The sequence below is a fragment of the Taudactylus pleione genome, unplaced genomic scaffold (assembly GCF_031769625.1).
Source record: "Taudactylus pleione unplaced genomic scaffold, aTauple2 ptg000085l, whole genome shotgun sequence".
NCBI classification, from domain to species: Eukaryota; Metazoa; Chordata; class Amphibia; order Anura; family Myobatrachidae; genus Taudactylus; species Taudactylus pleione.
In genome coordinates this window covers 13,632,555-13,638,962 of record NW_028284487.1, presented here as the reverse complement: position 1 = coordinate 13,638,962, position 6,408 = coordinate 13,632,555, and positions in this window count along the sequence as shown.

Sequence of the window (6,408 nt, the reverse complement as noted above, 5' to 3'; positions counted from 1 at the left end):
CATTGGTCCTCGAATATCAATAAAGCATGGGACTGTAGAGGCAATCTGTTTGCCTTGAGAAATCTTATTTGTAGCGAAACGAGCATCGGCTGTATGCCCGCGTTGTGTGTCTGAAAAATGTGTTGTAATATTCACAATTCATATATTAATACTGATTAGTTATATGTATAATGGTTCTAGAATTTTGGGAATTTTTTGTAATGTCAAAGAGGAAATTTCTCCTCTATATGACAATATCTAGGTCTATTATATATATATTTAATGTTAGATGATTATATTTTATTCACAGATGTAGATATTATTTATATTATTCACTTCATTTAACACCCTTAAGATATTAAATTATTATTAATAACTTTTTTATTAAAATAGTTTTTTTCAAACATAATCCTCCTCACCTTTTATGTTTTTTATTTATATTTCCCTCTGCATCTTGATTATTTTATGAATTTTTTCACTAATTTTTCACATTCTCCAGTCACTTTCAATATATATCACTTATTACCATTTATATTTTATTTTCATATGTTTCCATCACTAATTTTAACTAATATTATATACACCCCCCTTTTTTCTATTTCCACTATAACTAATCCCTATATATGTTATTTGATATATAAATCTATTATTTCTAATTATCTGTATGAATGATCATTCGGTCATTATAGTTTTTATGTTTAATAGTGTGCATTGATACTTACTTTACACATATTTGAAAGCTACGGTACATACTTTCCAAACGGTGTGTATAAATACACAATTTTAGGGCACATGTAAACATCAACAAACGGGACAAATCGCTATCTAATTGGTGGACACAAACACACCTCCTTGGTTTGGCAGGGGAATACGGAAGATTCACTGAATAATTAGTCCTAAAATATGATTGGAGGCTGTACTGGATTGGTGGAATTGGACATGTGATGAAGAAATTGGATCCTATTGGTCCCCGAATATCAATAAAGCATGGGACTGTAGACGCAATCTGTTTACCTTGAGAAAGCTTATTTGTAGTGAAATGTACGTCGGCTGTATGCCCACATTGTGTCTGAAAAATGTGTTGTAATATTAACAATTCATATACTAATATTAATTAGCTATGTGTACAATGGTTCTAGTTACAGAAACCAGTTAAACTATTGCTGCTGACTGAAATTGAATAGAACACTGTGAATTGTTATAATGTGTTTTTTTCTCTGAATATTCTGATAGGGAGAGTGAATAGAATGCTCCAATTTGCTATATAGTTTCTCTCTTGGAATATCCTGACAACAGTCACTTGGGGAAACACATACTATTTAAATATATGTAGCAAAGACAATAATAGATATTCAGTATATATCAGTCTGCTTCTAATGGACCTTATTATAAACGAGCCCTTGCACAATGTCACCAAATGATAATCTCATTACCAAGCTATCACATACCTATGCTTTTGGGACTATCAATATAAATTGATAGTGTGATATAAGATCATATATTAGATCTTTTTAAGAATAATAATTATTCAATTGAGCCTACAAATGATAGCTATATCATTAGAGTTCTAAACAGGATGGGAGGTCTGTTTACAGACTGCACATGACAATATCACATGTAGGTGCAATCTTATAATAAACATATGGATTCACCATTCAAAAGTACCATATTACTTTCACTCTTTAATGAATGAGGAATAGATACTGATTGGTGCAATTAAGATACGTGTGTGCAGATATCCCAATGTGAGATTCCACCCCACCTATATTTATCAAGCTGTTGTAATCTACTTAGGTGACTTAATAGTTTAACCATAATATTCTTGTCTTTATTCCATAGTAATAATTACACAGACACACTGCAGGGATAATTTTGTTTTAATACACATTCTTTAATACATTTTCTTCTCACTATCTTTCTATAGTTTAATCATTATTTCACTCTACATTTTGTCCTAGAGATAGAGGGACATTTTAAAGTATATCTAAAAAATTTTAAGTTTTTATTTATCAACTATATATCAATATTACTGTGAGCCACTTAGAGGACAAGATTATTTGCCTTCCTTTTGTTTTTCTGAGCATCAATAAGATACAATACAATACAACACTTCAAAAACAATATAATGGACACTTTTCTGAGAGAAAAAAATACACTCTGGTCCGAGTTATATTTATTAAAACTGGAATGCAGGATACTCAATCCACCTATGAAAGCAATGGGTTAAACACAAATGAGCATACAACATCACATTCCTGTGCAATGGTTTGACCCAAGCAACATGATCAACTATGTTCAGGTGCACCTGAATAATGTAATACACTAGTCTCTAGTCCCCTCTCTGCATGCAAGAGATAATTGGCCACTAGTTTAATTTTAGTCTAACATTGCCCGGGTTGATGAATAGCTTATTGGAGGAAAAGATTGAGTAGTCCTTGTTTAATACGAAGTCCTGCACTGCTATTTATTTTATGCAAAACAAACTCTATTCTTAGGAGATGCTTCAATTTTGGGATGTAATCTTTTATGCAATAAGCATTCTGCACTACTACGGCCAGTTTAGACCTGTAAGTTCTGTTTAGGAAAGATCTGGATAGTCACAATGTAGTCCTGTCTGCCTTCTTATGTAAGGATTAGATAGCTGTATGGCTACAGTATTTGTAGTGTAACACTTTCTCTTCAGAAACAGCTGGGTGTTAATTGTTGAAAATCACTGAAGAGTAATTGCAGCAATCGCTCCTGGCTGCACTCTGTATCCTGGCTGATGATATGGCTGTTATTTTTTTAAACACACTGTCCTTCACAATTCCTCTCAGTTGGCTAAATAGCAATGCAAACTGTATGCCCTTTTCAGAAGAGAGAGCTGTCACTGTAAGGAGCTCTGCCTCCTGCTGGATTTAGTTTATTCTGAGGTAAAAAGGCTGTCACTGTAGGGAGCTCTGCCTCCTGCTGGATTTAGTTTATTCTGAGGTAAAAAGGCTGTCACTGTAGGGAGCTCTGCCTCCTGCTGGATTTAGTTTATTCTGAGGTAAAAAGGCTGTCACTGTAGGGAGCTCTGCCTCCTGCTGGATTTAGTTTATTCTGAGGTAAAAAGGCTGTCACTGTAGGGAGCTCTGCCTCCTGCTGGATTTAGTTTATTCTGAGGTAAAAGGCTGTCACTGTAGGGAGCTCTGCCTCCTGCTGAATTTAGTTTATTCTGAGATAAAAAGGTTGTCAGTATGCTTAATTACTTTTGCCTGTGTGAGGGCAACACAGTCTTGGTGAACTATCTGTAATGCTGCACCGAGTCATTAATAACTCTCCAGCTGCTAGTTTCTGTTTGGCTGGGAGCTAGTTTTGATGGAGGGGTGTAAAACAGCAGGGGTTGAATGGGTTACTCACTGTTCCTGCCTCCAGACCTAGATTCCATTACTCGCCCACCTTCCAACCAGTCAGCTCTGCCTCTTCTCCGACTTAGTCTCTCTGCAGCTCCACCCAACCCTGCCTCCTAGTCCTGTTTGTCACTCACCAGCCCCAGGGAAAGGTTTCTGAGTGGTATCACTGACTCTGCTTCCTCTGACAGAGCCCCAACAGCTTCCTGTGCAGTGGACCAGGCAGCTCTCTTATAGCTGCTGCTGCCTCTCCTCCCGATACCTGAGTCTCCCCTCCAGTAAGCGCGGCACTCGCTCCTTGACTTGGCTGCCTCAGGTAAGTCCTGCTCTCCTTTCCTCAGAGTCTCCCCTCAGGCCACTACCCAGCAGCCCCTGTGGGTGTCTCCTTATATCACCAGCGGTAGCATGTTGGGCCACTTACCGCTGACCGCATGCGCTGATCTCTCCAATGGTTCCCTATGTAAGTTCAGAGGGATAAGTTTTCCACTCTGTTGCAGCTGGAATGTCCCACTCCCTGTGTCCAGAGTGGGCAGCGGGTTCCATTGTTTCTCCATTGGGGACACACATACACACACATAAACTGGACATGTTTTTTTTATCTAAAACAACTGTTTTCAAACATATGAACTAGCCTTCCTTAATTTATCACTGTGTATATAGATGAACTCACATTTTTACATACTTATATACAGTGCACATCTATAAGCAAAATAAATAACAGTATATTATATAAATAGAGCAGTGACCACTTCAGGGGTGTCATAGATATGATGATTTTTGAGATAGCTAAGGTAAATGGTGATATGATAAATCATGAAGGAGATTGATAAATTAGATGATATGGGGGAATATTGCTGGTATCAAGTGCAAATAACATAACATAACTATGATAATAGAATAGTGGGAAAATTTGAACATGTGCTGGGAGACCCCAATGGATTTCTAGTCCATCCCCAAAACCACTCGGCCACGAATACATACATATTTTATAATGTGTCATATTTGTTTACTATTTTTACAACAAATACATAAACAATGTCCCCCAGAAATTTGAACTCAGATCGCTGGATTCACAGTTCAGAGTGCTAATCATTACACAATGGAATCTATTGACACTTTTGGCCAGGCTATATCAGTTCAAAAATATTAAACTGTATGCTAACCTGGAGGTGCTTAAAATCTTTGAATGGCTTCCAAACTATTTGCATATTGTTAAGGCCGTATTAAGGGCCACATGAGTCAGGCACTAGAAATGTTTCAGGGCCTATATTGAGAAGGGAAGGAGCTGTGACCAGTGCTATCTGGATGTACCCAGATCCAAGTGGGCGTATACAATGCCTACACTGTCAGCTCCAATGTCTCTGTAAATACAGAAAAGTAGAAAAATAACAGGTTGGTGAGAAAACGAAAACCGTATAATTGATGGTGGGCCTATTTTTATGTGGAGGCCTGGAGCTCCATCTACCTCATTGCTATTCTAGCTCTGTATATTGTTTTCAACTCTATATATAAATAACTTTTTATGGCAAACCAGAAAAACCCTCTGCTATCTCTTTTGAGTGCTGTAGCAATGGATTTCACATCCTAGATTTTGATTGCGTAAAATGGTGATATGATGATTTTTGAGATAGCTAAGGTACATGGTAATATGTTAAATCATGTAGGAGATTGATAAATTTGATGATATGGGGGAATATTGATGGTATCAGGTGCAAATAACTATTATAATAGAATAGTAGGCACACCCCATGGCAAAGAAAGGAAGCAATTTTGATTTATTCTACATATGCATATGATCACTGAATGGCTTCTAAAATATTTTGGTATTGGTTTAAAATTTATTTCAATAAAATTTTTCCAGAAAGCCAAAACGTAGTCGGCAGTATTTGAACACGCGCTGGGAGACCCCAATGGATTTCTATTCCATCGCAAAAACCTCTCGGCCACAAATACATACATATTTTATAATGTATCATATTAGTTTACTATTTAAACAATTAATATATAAACAAGGTCCAACCAAAATTAGAACTCGGATCGCTGGATTCAGAGTCCAGAGTGCTAACCATTACACCATGGAACCTGTATCAGTACACATATAATAAACTGTATACTGACCTGGAGGTGCTTATAATCTTTGAATGGCTTCCAAACTATTTGCATATTGTTAAGGCCGGATTAAGGGCCACATGGGTCAGGGGCTAAAATGTTTCAGGGCCTATACTGAGAAGGGGAGGAGCTGTGAGCAGTGCTATGTGGATGTAGCCAGATCTAAGTGGGTGTGTACAACGCCTACACTATCTGCCCCAATGTCTCACTAAATACATAAAAGTAGAAAAATAACATAGTTTGATGAGAAAACTAAAACTACAATTTTAATACTTATGATTTATGGCGAACCGTACAGTTGATGGTGGGCCTATTTTTATGTGGAGGCCTGTAGCTCCATCCACCCCATTGTTATTCTCGCCCTGTGTATTGCTTTTAACTCTATATATAAATAACTTTTTTTGGCAAACCAGAAAAACCCTCTGCTTCCTTTTTTGATTGCTGTAGCAAAGGATCTCACATCCCAGATTGTGATTGCCCAAAATGGTGATACGATGACTATTTAGAGAAAGCTAAGGTACTTGGTGATATGGTAAATCATGTAGGAGATTGATAAATCAGACATTATAGGGGAATATTGCTGGTATCAGGTGCAAATAAAATAACTAATATAACAGAATAGTAGGCTCACCCCCATGGCAAAGAAAGGAAGCAATTTTGGTTTATTCTACAGGTGTTTATGATCACTGAATGGCTTCTAAAACGTTTGAGTATTGGTTTAAAATTTATTTCAATGACATTTTTCCAGCAAGCCAAAATGTAGTCGGCAGTATTTGAACATGCGCTGGGAGACCCCAATGGATTTCTAGTCCATCGCCAAAACCTCTCGGCCACAAATACATACATATTTTATAATGTATCATATTAGTTTACTATTTAAACAATAAATATATAAACAAGGATCCATCAAGATTTGATCTCAGATTGCTGGATTCAGAGTCCAGACTGC